The sequence below is a fragment of the Myodes glareolus genome, chromosome 8 (assembly GCF_982192425.1).
Source record: "Myodes glareolus chromosome 8, mMyoGla1.1, whole genome shotgun sequence".
In the NCBI taxonomy this organism is placed as follows: Eukaryota; Metazoa; Chordata; class Mammalia; order Rodentia; family Cricetidae; genus Myodes; species Myodes glareolus.
In genome coordinates, this window is record NC_142033.1 from 99,240,261 (window position 1) to 99,256,525 (window position 16,265).

General features: G+C 43.2%; 1 long non-coding RNA gene across 2 annotated transcripts in view; it reads left to right on the plus strand.

The window, feature by feature from the left end:
* LOC125395855 (uncharacterized) overlaps positions 1-16,265 on the plus strand; it is a 44,285-nt gene that overhangs the window by 22,225 nt on the left and 5,795 nt on the right. Inside the window, exon 4 of one of the 2 annotated variants that reach the window (XR_015738619.1) lies at positions 2,640-2,713. The exons of the other annotated variant lie outside the window; for it this stretch is intronic. This is a non-coding gene — a long non-coding RNA (uncharacterized LOC125395855). The remainder of the gene's footprint in view (positions 1-2,639; positions 2,714-16,265) is intronic. 2 annotated transcript variants of the gene reach the window in all.

A 16,265-nucleotide genomic window follows, 5' to 3' on the forward strand; every position in this document is an offset into this window, starting at 1 on the left:
GGTCTTCCTCACTGCCCCCTGCCAGAAGCCCTAGCTGTGGAGAGCTACACTTCAGCGCTGTTATCACAGTTTTTAAGGGTGCTCTTCCATGGCTTCCTGCCTAGGGGGCTACTTTGCAGGGGAATCTGGAAGGGGTTGTCACCAAAGCCTTATGTCCCCTTTCTTGACTGTGAGGTTGCAATCATCGATGCTAATGCAAAACTAGCTTCTTGGCCCTTAACAATCAGTAGGAGCATGGATCGTGGGCTTCCTTGTGGTCTCCATCGTCAGCACCTGCCACGGACTTCAGCATGGTCGCCTGTGGCGATCTAGACAATGGGCATCAAGATAACCCTCAGTGGCAACACAGGCCAGGACATCAACACGGCCCCCAGGGCAACATGGGCTAAGGACACCAATATGATTCCCAATAGCAGCCTGGCTCAAGGACATCCACATGGTCTCAGAGGCAGCTCAGGCCACCCATATCAACACGGCTTCACAGGTCAGCACATGCCATAGATACTTCTCTCATGTCTGTGTCACCGCTATCTGGTCCGTACTTTAGCTTTTCTCCACTGTGCACACGCCTCTCTGTTCCTCCATCTTTCCTACCTCTCCATCACAGTGGCTTTGGAAACTGCAGTGCGTCACATGGTATATATGGTATATATTTTTGCCCAAACAGCTTTGCATGTAAATATTCATTGTGAAGAATCACTGGCCTGATTCAAGGTTCTTGATTTGTGATGCTTCATAAATCCTGGACCACTGCCAGGACTCATCTCAGAGAACCTGCTGTTGCCTAGAGTCAGGGTTAGCATGTGGCTAGGAGGGCATCCAGAGACAGGTTCCTTTCAAGCTCCAGACTGTGACACACCTCCCTGCCCTTCCCACCCTCAATACTGACCTCCTGAGGCTCCTCTTTATGCTTGTAGCTTGCAGGCAGCACCTCTGTCCCCCTAGCCGGGGTGATTGGCAGACCTAGGTCCTGCCCTACTCAGTGATGATATTTGGTTCCATGTGACTGACTCCTCCACACATTCCAGCAGCTCATAGGTGGAGCAGATGTCAAAGTGCTGGGCTGAGCCCGGGTGGCAGCAGAGTTGGTCAGCCTGCTGCGTGGGGTGTCTGCCTTGCTTGTGCTTCTGATATGTCGGAGTATTCAGTGCCTGCTGTGGTCGGGCTACTGAGCTTCAGTGGAGACATATTGTCCTGGCTGTTATTGATTGTGTGTTTACACTGGCATCTAGGCTTCTGGGGTTGGGAACATTTTAATTCTAGGTGCTGATGTCTGGACTTATCTTTGCTGGGTGGGTGTTTTGTTCCTAGATTTGTTTCCTCTCTGGTTCTAAGGCGAGTGTGGTGACTGTGTGTTGCCTGTAGGAAATTTTTCTGGGGTCTTGATAGGTGTGGCTACTGGGGATTCTGGGTAGAACGTGTTTCTCAGTACTGGGACCTGAGGCTTAGGGAGGGGGATGGACTGGAGGCGGTGGAGGAGCATCACAGGAGGGAGGAAAGGGCACAGCAGAAGCTCTGCTCCAGAGCTGGGGAAGAAGCTGGAGGATTGGACTTGGAGGAAAGGAAGGGAGGGGAGAGGAGGACTTGCAGTTAGCCTATCTGCGTCCTTGGCAGGAGCGGCCTGTGTGTTCCCAGGGAGTGCGTGCTGAGTTGGGGGTGAGATAAAGCAGAGAGCTGGGGGAGGGAGGTTAGAAGGGGAGATCCGTGGGATCCACCAGGGATGTGGAGGGAGGCTGCCACAGGTGATCTGCTGCAGAGCTGGGGGTGAGACTGGAGATCGGCCTAGGAGAAGTGGGGAGGTGAAGACCTGCAGTTAGCCTACCTGATTCCTTGGCAGGGGTGCCCTGTGGGAGTGGAATACGCATTTTCTGGTTGTATATTTTTCTTATTTTTGTCTGCTTTTATTTTTATAAGTTTAATATACACGGATTTAACTATCACATTCATTACTATTCCTCATAAGGTTCCAAGAAAAAGGTTCCTTCTCAAAGTTTTGCCATGTATTTTACTCAATATTTTGAGTAAAATATCTTTTTCTCATAATAATAAAAATTAACTTAAATCCATCTGACTTATATTGGGTACTTAGCTATTCTTTAAAGTTGGATGAGTAATTCCAACACTCATTATTAACATCCCTTGTATGAGTTATAGAAATTTGACTTTGAGAAGAAAATTTAAGTATAAGTGGCTTGGAGAAATAGGACTTTTTTTCTTATTATACAGAAGTCCATTAGCTGTGGAGCTGCTGGTCCTTTGTTTCTCTGTGACGAAGAGGCTAGAAACTCAAATTCCCTTGGTCTTCCTCTTGTGCAACTACCTCAAAGTTGTGAGACAGTTGTTGGGCCTCTATATCAAAGCAGGGAGGAAGAACAGTTCCTTCTACCAGGAAAATAAGTTTTTCTTAGAAACCTACCTGCTATAGTGGCTGGCAAAGCATTTAATTCTTTTTGGTCCTTTAGTAGGAGACAGAAGAGAAGTGAGGTTTAAGAAAGGCCATTGACTGAATCAAGTCATGAAAAACGTTCTACACACTTTCCTGCCTGCTTCGTTTCATAAGTTCTTTTTGCAGAACATTGTTTAAGTTGATTATCTCACCTGTACAAAGATTGACTGTCTCACTGTGTACTGTTGCCTAGGCCAGTGTTGTTGTCTGCGCAAATATGCAGCAATTGTCCTGCCTCCCAGTGCTGAGATGGAGGGCGTCATGCCGGTAAGAACATGTATGTCTGTTAAATTACTTTATTTATGTAGTGATATTTCATTTTACAAAAATGCCTGGTATATTGAGTTTTCTCTTCATCTGGATGCATTAATCTGTGATATAGCTTGTACCTTGGTGTGGGAAGTCCTTCTGTATATGTGTTGCTTTTATTGGTTAATGAATAAAGAAGTTTCTTGGGTCTATGACAGGGCAGAATAGAACAAGCAGGAATTCCAAGCAGAGATAGAGGAGAAAAGGTGGAGTCAGGGAGATGCCATGTAGCTGCCAAAGGAGAAAGATGCCAGTCACCAGCCAGAACCTTACCAGTAGGCCACAGCCTCATGGTGATTCACAGATTAATAGAAATGAGTTGTTCAAGATGTAGGAGCTAGCTAAAAATATGCCTGAGACATTGACCAAACAGTGTTGTAATAAATTTAGTTTCTGTATGATTTTTTTCGGGTCTGGGCGGCTGGGAAATGAATGAGCAGTGTCTGGCTACAGTACATTAATTATTTTATAGATTGGAATGGTCTGTATTATTAGGAATTCACTATTTTCTGTGTTCCTTGTTAGTGGTGTTCTTACTATCCATATTGTTATGCACAAATTTCAGAATTGTGGAATTAAAATACTGGGTTTTAGATAAGAATAATATTAAACCCATAAATTTAGTTAAGATCAATTCTATTAGTACAGACATTTTAATGTTTTCAGTCTCTCGGTTGGGAAAGTGTTTCCCCACTTACTTGAACAATTTCCTAAGTGTTCTAACACACGTTCCCAGTATCCAGTGCCCAGTCGTCCTGTGTTTGGAGACTTTGAGGGGGTTAGGCAGATCCCTTTCCGCATTGTGCTGTCAAACTATAACTAAGGGTAGGTAGGCGTTATCTTCTATTTTATAGCGATCTTGAAAATCAAATCGATTCTTTCAAATGAAGCTGTGTGGCTGTCGACCTGGCATTTGCCTGTCCGGAGCAGAGTCGCTGATTGCATTTCACCACGTGCATCTGTTAGGTGAGGTTGCAGGTAGCAAACACCTGAAGCTGCAGGTTTCCATGTAAGAAAGGCTCCCTGTGCTGGGACTTATTCAACTGTGCTACCAAGCCATAGGGCTCCTGTTTTCTTTAGGACCATCCTGCTGTGGTGGGACAGTCCTCACAGTGATCAGATGGCCAAGCAGAAGAGAGTGGTTCTCAACCTGGGAGTCACAACGCGTTGGGGGTCCCATATCAGATAGCCTGTATATCAGATATTTACATTACAATTCATAAAAATATCAAAATTGCAGTTATGAAGTAGCACCAAAACAATTTTAGGGTTGCGGATTACCACAATATGAGGAACTGTATTAAGGGGTCAAAGCATTATGTTAGGAAGGTTGAGAACCACTGCTGTAGGGCACCACAAGAAAACTCACAGAACCAACTAATCAGTGCTCACAGGGGCTCCCAGAGGTTGAATGGATGATCTGGAAGCCTGCATGGGACTAACGCAGGTCCTCTGCACATATCTTATAGTTGTATAGCTTGGTGTTCTTATGGGACTCCTAACAGTGGGATCAGGGGCTGTCTCTGACTCTTTTGCCTGCTCTTGGGACTCTTTTCCTCCTACTGGGTTGCCTTGTCCAGCCTTGATATGAGGGCATGTGCGTAGACTTACTAGAACTTGATATGAGGGCATGTGCGTAGACTTACTAGAACTTGATATGCCAATTTTGGCTGATGTCCCTGGGAGTCCTGACATTTTCTGAAGGGAAATAGAGGAGAGCGGATCTGGGGAAGAAGGACTGGGAAGAAAAGAGGGAGAGGAAACTGTGGCCAGGATGTAATATTTGAGAGAAGAAAACAAAACAAAAAATCCACCTCTGCTCTAAGCATGTTGCCTCCCCATCCACAAGGAATGTTTTTCAGTCTCATTAGATTTGTTTATGTCCTTGCTCATCCTAATCCAGGAATACCTACCGGGAGGATGGATGACTACATGACTTCATCATCTCTCTTAGGCTAGAGTTGGGGCAATAGAACCATTTCTCCCATAACATTTGGGCTTCCTGTAGAAGGAACGAATAGCCCCCTTTCCACTTCTGCCCCCTAATAAAGAGAGTTATCGACAATTGAACAAGGGATGTTGAGGGGGCAACTGTGACAACCATATGGGGGAAAATAAGTTACAGGATTGTGAGCTGTAAATGCTATCATTTGCGCTTTCCCCCAAGCACTGTTCAGTGTCCGATCGTTTTCTTACCATCTGAATAGGACAGACATTTATTCATGTAGTTCTGCTAAGGATAGAGCATACAATCTTGTGCATGCTGGCCAAGTATGCCACCATTGAGTTACATCCCTAGCCCTTGGATTTTTGATACATGGTCAGACTATGTAGGTCAGGTTGGCCTCAAAGGAGAAGTTCTTGATTAAAAGTACAGACTGCCAAGTCCGGGAAGGGTGGATTTCTCTTTACATGGGCAAGGATGGAGGCTGGCTTTGGGGCATCACACCCTTGTCGTTTCATCTGTCTGTATTTCTCTTTAGATTGTAAATCCTTTCATGGCAGGGACTAGGTTTGTTTTGTTTTCTTCTTTGCTTCTAGAATTCAGCTTCTAGGAATGAGGCTTTGCAGGTACTTGGTAGATGAATGAACAGGTGAGTTTGATAAAATTGAAGAAACATTTGTTCCATCCCCAATCTGTTACTGTTTATCTGTGGAATGGGAGAAGTGATAGTCACCTCCTAAACTAAGCCACGAGGTTTGCACCTAATGCAATAAATAGTAACACAGCCATGGCTATGTGTTCTCTCCACATTCTTCCATTAACTTTCGAGACACTGACAACAACAGCTACCAACATCTTCCCTCATCCTTTCCTGAGTCCCTCACATGTGTTACCTCTGTCAGTTCTTCCAACTGCCTTGTAATTACCCTGATGTCAGTTAGTCTTCCAGGAAATTTCACAGACTCAGCATCTAACCGTATTTCTCCTCACAAATAGGTACCACAGTCTGGCTAAGGAATGACAAGGAGCTGCCTGCTTCTTGCTACCTTAGTCTCTAGAGATGCACAGCTCAGCTGCTCAAACAAGAACCCGATGGAGTGTAAGTGATCGGTAATTTATCGTGAGCTATCGCAGAGTGAAACGTGATAGATCACTGTTGTAGCAACAGACACCACACAACCTCAGAGATAGTCAAAGGTTGAGCCTGTGGTCACTAGTGATGGGGAAAGTTGATAGTGGGTGTGTGAGCACCAGGAATCAGTGGGCTTTATCTTCTGGCAGCGTTCATTCCTGAACAGCGTTCATCCTCTGAAATACAGAGGACTAAATGCAGAATCTTGTCTGAGATTCAAAGATTGACTGGTGGGTAGGAGAAGGCAGACAAGGATCTGTTTTGTTCATATATGTCTATGTATATGTATCGGGACACATTTGCCATTCTAGGGTGCTGGCTTCATTATTTCTGAAATACAAATAATGTGTATGATTCTCTCAAAGAAGTATTTGGGGATTTAATAAAGTGATGGTAAGAATTTCCCTATGGAAAAATGCAATAGGGATAAAAATTATTTCAATAATTAAATATACACAAGCTCCATGTAGACACTGAAGGCTTGGAGGAAAACTCGCAGCGGTTTTATATTAAATCATGGCACACAGATCCTTAATAATATCTTCACAAGTCTACATGTCTATATAATACTAATGAGTGTGTGTTTGCAAGAGCGAATGCTCTTTAGATGCAGAATCCCACACTTGTTCTTCACTCCGTGGGCTTTTGTCCTCTCAGAAAACGCTTAACGCTGCCATGTTATCATGGCATGATCACGTGATTTACAAGGACAAAGCTTTAAAACATTGCTAAGAAAAGCCAACTTTAAGGGTTTCAAGCCCTCTAGACTAGAATGACGCTGTGTATCTGGCCCATGAGCCGTGGGAGATATTAGCAAATGTGAAGGTGACTGCTCTGGAGTTTTGGTGGTTAGAAGGAGCAAACTTAGGTTATTTGAAAAAGATCCCCTGACATGGAACCCAGGTGTCTAATCGTAAGCTTTACTGTAACCAATAGGAAAGGACTCAGTGTTGAGTTCAGGCACTAACTTGGTGAAAGACTTTGAAAAATCACTGGGATAATCTTCTTTATTTGTTGCCTGAAGAGAATAGAGGATTTTCCTGTTTTTTCAGCTCTAAGATGTTGTGATTACTTTCAATCATTTCTAGGAAACAGTGTTTACTGTTGGGGCAACACTAAGCCACAGCCTGAAAGGAGAGCTACGAAGCCAGCTGAGTCCATCACTACTGAGCAATTACAATGCGTGAGACTGTGAATCTCCCACTTTTCATTAAACCCTCCAACAATTCCGGGGTAGCCAAGTGTGATAACCAGCACATGTTTCAAACAAGCAACGACAACAGACTGTGGAATATCCACACACAGGCCAATGGTCCTTGTTTACACAGAGATCAACATCCCTCAAGTGTCGCTGTGGGATAATCCGGGGCACTGTGGCTACTGGGAGTGCTCAGGGCTCTTTATCTCCTGGAGGCACCTGGAAGCCTACCAAGCTCCAAAGCATAATATAGATAAATTCTTTCTCTATGTCTTGTTAGCCTTTTGAGTGACATTGAGCTGTGGTTAATTTGAAACAATTATTGAAATCATTTTCTCGTAGGACCTCCATAAGCGAACTCACCAGGTTCTCTTTGCTCTAGCTATGAGGTTACTACTTCTAGAAACCTCAAAACCCTCCTCATCTTCCCAGCTCCATTGATAAGAGCCATAACAGAGGCCTCTTCCTCACCGACTACCCGAGAGCCCTCTGCTCCTCTCAGACGCTATGTCCCCAGAGTTCTATTTAAACCTACCAGTTAATCTTTCTCTCTGGTAAAAGGTATGAACTTTTGTTTCATGTTACACTCCAGGTTCACAACAATATTAGCAATAAACAAAATAAACATTGTATTGCAAGAGCATATTTTAGCATTCGGATAATTTACTTGAGATTAATAATAATAGAAATATTTGCAGCAATCAAAGGAAAAAAACAACCTGTTTTCTCCTTCTCTGTGTATTTTTGTGGGATTGACCTGCCTGCTATTGTGCTTCAAGAGCACAGAAAATCCCTGAGCCCATGTGGTGGTGTTCTGTCGCATGCTCTGGTCTCCTGGAGCCTTCGTGATCTTAGACTCTCCACGCTCTGGTCACCCGTTTAAACACTCCTCTTTAGTTTCTATGCTTATTTCTATTAAAGTTGAGTTTATTGAAAGAAAACTTTTGATAATTACCCGCCAAAGTAATATATGTTCATTTTATAAGTAGAAAAACAAGGAAAACAGAAGTCAGCTGAAGCTTTTTCATACAACTCTTCCAAAGACAGTGATTGTGAGGATCTTGGTTCCACTTAGCTGTGGGTCAGAACCTGTCTTGCCTCAACTTTGCTCTTATAAGATGCATGTTGCTTGGATTAATCTTGGAAGAAAAAGAATTGGAGCAAAACACAACATGGCATTTCATGACTGGTACATCAGAAAAAAGAAATATCTTAAGTACACCACTGTAACGATACAGTTGTCTTTTAAATGTGCTAGTGTGTACATATCACTAGCGATATTTTAAACTGCCATCTACCCTGGATGTATGGAAGTATAGAAGTATTTTAGAAATTATAAACATATTCGTAGCATTTTTTGCACTTAAGATAATTCTACTATCATAAATTAGAAATAGAATTATAAAAATTATAATATCACAAATCTGGTATTACTGTATCAACTATTGTAACCAAAAGCAGGGACTCCTCTATGCTATAGTTTATGGGTTCAGTGATATGGAATTGACTAAGTACATTGTGACTATAAATTTTAATAAAAATGTTTCTATTAAATTATAATTACTGGCAATATGTAAAAATAGGAAAATGAGTATCACATAATATCAAATGGAAAAAGAACATCAAAACAAGTAAGAAATATTTATGGATACAGACAATGGACATTGACTAAAAAATAATCCTCAAAAAAGATATCATAGTATATGGAAAGGTGATTTTTTTTCACAGTACTCTTTGACTATACTTACTGCTAGTATTTCATGTTTTTGTTGTGTTACAACGTCAACCAAAGTATACAGTTGTTACTCTCTAAGAGCATTTTCTCTGTAGATGATGTTTGTAGCTTATTCAAGAGACGTTTCCAAAAACCTTCTCTGCCTGTCTCAAACTCTAAGTGTTGAAATGTTTTATTAGATTTCCCAGCCCCCTTTGCAGCCAGTTGTTGCTACAAGATCAAATCTTAGTTAAGCTTCAAGGGTGAAACCTGTTGGAATGTTGTAAAAAAAGAAAATTCTTTCCTCAGAATTAGGTAAGAGCTGTGAAGAGGGTGTGTGTGCGCGCGTGTGTGTGCAGGCCAGAAGTCAACATTAGGTGTCTTCCTCAATTTTCTCTTCACATCACTTTTGGGGAAGTAGGGTCTCTCCCTGAGTCTGGAGCCCACTGATTCAGCTAGTCTGGCCGATTAGCCGCCCCTGGGGTTCTATGGTGTTGAGATTATGGGCACATGCCCTCATGGGTGCTAGAGATCCAAACTCAGGTCCACATCAGCCGCAAGCATTTTTACTCACTAAATATCTCCCCAGCCACAGAGAAGAACCAATTTTGTCTGTGTCCCTTTTGTTCTGCCTTTTTACCTTGAGGACTATGTCTAGATGGCATGCCAGCCATCTTGAAGCATGATTAATTCTTTGAGAAGGAACAGCTGGAATGATAGAACCTGTACTTGATGGTATTACCCACCCCCTGGAGGAACCCCAAAGCTTCCTGATAACCACACACACAAATGGATTTATGGTTTGAACTTTCATTATATTTTCTAGTACCTGCATCTCAATGCATCCTAACAGCCGGACAGAAATGTTGGTGTTTAGCGCCGTCCAAGCAAAGAGAAGCCACAAAGTGAGCAACCATCACAACACATATAGATAATTCAATCAAATATTACGTTTTTAAAGAAGAGAGTGGAGAGCTACTAACTCATTAAGTACATATTTATTGCAAGTTTTCCTTGAATTTTTTGCTGGTATTTCTTGGTACAAAAATGTTACTTAATATTTCTAATATTAAATTAAAACCAAGGTCCATCTTCTCTGACTTGTAATCCTTTTCAAGTGTGTGTGCCTCGGGAAGCCAAACAGGTTGTTTTGGGGCCTGTTTCTCATTCTCTCTGCATCCTCCAACCTCCTTTATTTATTACTCAATTATGGAAGGACAGAGCTGTCTGGGATGTGAGGATCCCACCACTACCTCGGGGGTGATGATGTGATTTCTTTATCCATCCAGCGTTCTTCAACTCAACCTCAATCTGTTCAATACAAATCTGATTTTGAGGATGGTAATGAGCTATTGAATTTGTTGAGAATGGAACGGATTGCTTTGAAAGTTGGAGAAGATGGTGACGAATAGCTTGTTAGGAATGGACTCTATTAAATCCCACTTATCCCAATCTTTCCAAATGGTGATGACGTAGTGTGTTAGCTGACCCCAGGTTAAAAATGAACACAGGAGTGTGCACTCTGATGGCTGTCCATGAGGTCGTGAATCCTAGGTCTGGTCTGGGGAGTAACCGTGGAGATGGAAAAACACATGAGAGGTAGAAATGACCTAAAGTACCCATCTGTGTTGTAATAGCTGATGGCAATGTGGGGAGAAGCAGCCACCATGCGTCAACTCTGTGACAATTTTTGTTGGTTTGGATGCTCTGAGTGGCTGAGAACTGAGGACCAGTGTGGTGAGTGGCCTCCAAGATCATCATGAAGCTTTTTGGGAAAATAGGATTAGTTAGTTAGTTAGTTAGTTAGTTCAAATCACAATATCTTCAAGTCATGGAAACTCCACCTCAGAGCGTCATATACTTGTGTACTAGTTTTGTTGGGCTCAGCTGGTAAAAGACTATGTAGAACACCTTAATATCATGTATCCATGAAGCCTTGTGCCTCAGCCAGCATGGCTTTGAGTTGCTTAGTGCTCCAATAATGCACACTAATAAAATTCACTGTGAGACTGCATCAAGAGATTTTATGTCTTCATCTGAGCAATGCTGGTCTTCCACTTCCATGGCCCTTTCTCAGGGGCACTGATCACTTGTAGTCCTGGCTTGATTGATTGCTCTCTCTGAAGCTGGCAGGGTTTAGCCAGGTCTAAAGGGACTAGTAAGGCAGCAATATTGCTCCAAAATTCCTTCAAGTATTGATATTTAGAGCTATCAAGACAATTAAGACTTCATTCTTGGATTGAGTGCAAAATAAACTCCAAAGGAAAGCAAACAGTTTTCTGAGAGCACTCTTTCCTTCTCCTCAGAGGAAGAGCTTGGCAGTCTCTGCTGTCAGCAGCTGTGGCTGGGAGACACTTTTATTGTCCATGTTTTTGCTTATTTAAGATTCATACAAGTCTTGATTTGTATACCTAACTTTTATCCAAAAGAAACGCTCAAAAATAAAAAGAAAAGTAAAAATAAAAAAAGAAAAAAACTTATCTATGGAAACAATACAAAGAACCTCCTTCAGTGTGTTCCAAATCTCATCAGCTCTCTTTATAAGCATGCATGCAACCAAAGTGTATTTTTGTGGCTTCCGGGTAATTCTCATAATTGAAAACATATTCTTTAAAAGATCAACAGACCCACCCATGTAGAAGAATCCAATCAGTTCTCCCCAGTTGACTGCCTCATGGAATCAATCTCTGATGCCTCTCCCCACACCCCATGGAGAGGCCTGCTGTAATATGTCTTACCATGTAGTGAGAGACTGGCTGGACAGACCAGAGTACTTCCGTGTGCCTTGAAGTGCCCAGTTTGAAGAGCTAGCAGCAGGGTAATATTCTGGCCACCCAGTGCTCCATTAATTTACAGAGAACCTAAAACAAAGCTGAGACTTCTCTGAGCCTTAGGACAGAGTGCTGTTGGTCCCCATCCTAGACTTTTGACTCAATTTCATATATTAAATGAATCTGGGGATTTTTTTTCCATCCAAGTGAGGCTAAGCCTTGCTGACCTCATTATTTGTAGATTAAGTCCCCTTTGCTAAATTGCACAAGAAATAGCCAAGGGAGGTCTGTGTGCCCATTGGGGTTTTATTGGAGCGACAGTCGGGCTTCTCCAGGGAAGCATCTAATGGTGTAGTGTGGAGTGGACTGGCTGACTGCTCCGTGACCTTGCTTGCTGCTTATGCCTCTGGGCTGGGGCTTGAAGCCAGTGAGTTAGGCAGTCACAGAACGAAAATGCACAGCCATATTGGAGCGTATGAGGGTGACTGGGGAGCTCGGGGGTGGGTGGGGGACTCACTGTAATCTTGCTTTCCTAAAAACCTCGAACCTCTACCTTCTGTGGGGCAGCTGCTTTCCAGAAGAAGCTGCCAGCTTATCTCCCGCAGAGGGGCGGCTACTTGGCTCCAGAGTCCCGAAAGCTGATGAGAAGACCTAGTGGCAGCTGGAGGTGCTGTTTTGTCATTTCCAGGGGCGCCCATCTCAGCTGTGTCGTGTGTGAGTGGCAGCAGCACCCTGTTGGAGAAAAGTGACTGTATTATTTCTCTTCTAAGGCAATTGGACAAGAAAGAGAATCTGGGAAATGTAGTCTCATCTTAGCTAAACCAATGTGTGTAGTGTGCACCCACATAGAACAGAATATGGTTAACTGAACAGCCAGACTTGTTGACTGCAGATAGGAAATGAAACACTAACTTACTTCATAGAGAGTCTGAGGTGGAACACAAGAAAGATGAATGTCTGGGGCCTGGAGAGATGGCCCAAGAGTTAAGAACACTTACTCTCACACAAGTCCCGAGTTCAGTTCCCAGCACCCATGTTGGGTGGCTTCAGCTCCAGGGGATCCAACACCTTCTCCCGACCTGCTATGGGACAATGGTCACTTATATTTTAATTAAACGTTTATTGGCCAGTAGCCAGGCATGAAGTATAGGTGGGTGACCAGGCAGGAAGTAGAGGCAAGGCAATGAGAATTCTGGGAAGAGGGAAGCGCAGTCTGCAGTCTGACCCAGCTTCGGAGGAAACAAGATGCGACTGCCTTGCCAAAAAACGTACCCAGCCATGTGGCTAACTCAGACAAGAATTATGGGCTAATATAAGTTGTAAGAATTAGTTAATAAGAAGCCTCAGCTAAAGGGCCAATCAGTTTATAACTAATGTAGGCCTCTGTGTGATTTCTTTGGGGCTAAATGGCTGTGGGACCTGGTGGGACAGAAAACCTCAGTCAACACTGACCTCCTGGAGATATCCTGAACTCAGATGAATAGCTGCACACAGACATACATAAACAGACAGACAGACACACACACACACACACACACGAGAGAGAGAGAGAGAGAGAGAGAGAGAGAGAGAGAGAGAGAGAGAGAGAGAGGATTAAACACAAATGAATCTTAGACCCAGAGAAATGGCTCGGCAGTAAACCCGAACACCCAGCACCCATGTTAGTTGTCTCTCAGCTGCCTTTAAGTCCACATCTCCTCTTCTCCCATCAGACAGACAGACAAAATATGCATCATTAAAAAGTTTTAAAAATTAAGAAAAACATTTCTTCTTTCAAAACAGAGTTTCACTGTGCTGTCCTAGCTGACCTGGAACTCACTCTATAGACCAGGGTGGCCTCCAACTCAAAGAGATCTGCCTGCCTCCGCCTCCCAAGTGCTGATATTAAAGGTGTGAGCTACCACTGCCTGGCTGGAAAAAACAAAACAAAACCTTTTTTTTTCTTTTAAAGCTAAAAGCCCAGAATAAGTTTTCCAAATCCAAAGAGGATATTTTAAACTACCATGGTGATAACTGCTAATGACAGACATTCTGAAAACTTTCACTTAGGGAAGATGTCTATTGAGTTAGGCTATGACATTAAGAGCTGTCACTTTTCCACACCTCCTCAGTCTGTGCATCTTGCTGATTGCATGTGTGTGATCACCCCCAGACACATTTATCCTTGACCTGCCCACGTTATAAATATTACAGTGTTTCCTGTCTGAGAAGATGATTTGTTCTTTTCTTTGTGGATTGCAGAGAGAGATTCATTCTGAGCAAAGCTACAAACGCCCCTTAGACTCTGAAGTAGTAGAAATACAGGAGGCATTGTATTTTAGTCTTCATAATATTTTAAAGGAAGAAAAATATTATTAGTCTGAATGATATACATGCAAAGAATGGTTGTTCAGTTGAAAGGAGAGTTAATGTTATGAAAAAAAGCCAAGAGGGGGAAAGAAAGAAATATATTATTTAATTGGTGAAAAGACTGGGCTGTAATGAAAGAAAATATTTCCCTGAATACCTGCACTACCCTCACAATGTTATTTTCTATGTTTGGTAGACACTTGGCCTCTACATGTGAAAGAAATATGTGCTGTGATGTGTGTGGCGTGAGCTAGAAGCATCTTCAGAGTGCAGAATTCATCAATAATTGAACAACTCTGCAATGAAAGTGTTGAAATTGCTTTAATGCATGTACTGCAGTGCTTAAAGTATCCCACAGATTACCTCCAGGCTTATATAGCTAAAATCACTTTCTACCAGAGAGATTGACACGGAGAACCCAGATTATATAACAGTTCACAAAGAATGGGGCCTTAGATACACAGGGTTTCTAAACGGAACAGAAGTGAAGTGTGGCAAATGTTTAAGGCGCTGAAAGGCCTTTGAGCAGGCCCAAAGAGCCAAGCAAGTCTGGGGCTCTGTGAGAATAATGGTCTCTTTTGGGATCGCTTTCTTTCCAGGGCGAAATGCTCACTGTGACCTTGGTAAATTGTGACCTTGGTAACAGGTCAGTCTAGCACAGACTTACTACCCTAAGCTGCCCTGAAAGTAAAGGTAGACAGATGGAAGCTGGGGGCAGGGGTCTGTGCATAGTCGAATGAGGGACCACCTTGTCTCCAAAGGTGACTGATTAGACTGATTTTCTAAGCAAGAATGGGTTTTTGCTTAGAAAAGACGAGTCTTCTTTTCCTCCCTATAGGCTAGGAGAACAACATTTCTGTAAATGAGTGTTTGACCAGCCTCTTCTTTAAACCACAACTTGGAGGAGTGAGACCTATTCCCCCCCCCCCCACCAACTCACGGATAAAGAGTCTTGATGAAGATATAATCAATTATTCATTGGGATTCATTGATCAGTCTTCACTAGAGTAGAACAGATTCATCTCAGGGTGAAAAGCGGAGGCTGTAAGAGGCGCCGCAGTATCCTTTTCCCTGGCAAACCCACAGATGCACAGTGTCTCCTCTAAGAGTCTGAGCTCTGGGTTACTCCTGCCCTCAAAAGAACCCAAGAACCTGCCCTATCCCTGTGGACGTCCTAGGTCTCTAGAAGGTTCCCTTGGGGACACTGATTTCTAATTGTTCCAGAACTATACAGGAGGCTTGTTATTGACAGAAACCTCCAGTTTCAGAAGGAATCCTAAGCCAGTGTGGTACTGGCAATCCTCAATCAAACAGAAGGCTGTGAGCCATACACTCAAATCTCCTCAGCCTCTTGTAACTCTTGTAGTTCCCCATAACAGGGCTTGGCCATGGGAACTAGATCCACACACTTGCCAGATACGCTCTAAGCCTGCTTTGGGGGAAGGAGCTTTGAATCCCTTAATTTATAGCAACTTGTAATAGCTACAGGTAATCCGAGAGACACTAAATCTACTTGAATTAATACTAAGGGTTAGGAAAAGGTGGTCTGACAGGACGTTGTTGAAAAAAGTGACCTAATATGTTTATAAAGCCATTTTCTCATACTACTTCAACAAGCTGAGATCATTCGAATGAACCTGACTACCTGAAATATTTAACAGTTTAGTTTCTGCAGATGTTTAAACCCAAAGATAGAATACAGCCACAGGCTGGAAGGGAGGAAACTGCGTTGATCTTTTCCAGTACTCTCCCGGAGGATGCTCCCTCTGCCCACGATAGGGAGTCCAGGGCAGCCCAGGGTCTCAGTGCTGGGTTGGCAGCAGAGAACACAGGCTCTGACCCAGCATGGCAAAGCTACAGAAAGCCTCATTCCCTCCCTCCCCTTAGTTCCCTCATCCGGCAGATGCCCGTGTCGACTCTGGGTCCTTAGCTAGTCTAGACTTCCTCTTTGCCTGCTCATATGTGATTCAGACCTGAGCTTTCACAGCGGCCAGGGCAATTTGGTGCATGGTGAATGCAGGTTAAATACACCTCGATTAAGTAATTCCTGTAGTGGCATTTCATTTGCATTTTAATAAAGAAAGCTTGCCTGAACCTCAAGGAGTAAAACAGCCACACTGGCCAGCCATACAGACCAGGCAGTGGTGGCACACATTTATAATCTCAGCAGCCACACTAGTTTGCTATAGAAACTGGGTGGTAGTGGTGCACGCCTTTAATCCCAGCCCCAGAGAGGAATATAAAATGGGAGGAGACAGGTCTCAGGCTCAGTGTCATTCTGAGGATTCGTGGAGGCAGGATCGCCATTTCGGTTTGAGGTGGAGGTCAGAGTCAGTGACCGGCTGATTTTCCTTTCTGATCTTCTGGTTGAACCCAGTATCTGTCTCTGAGTTTTTATTAT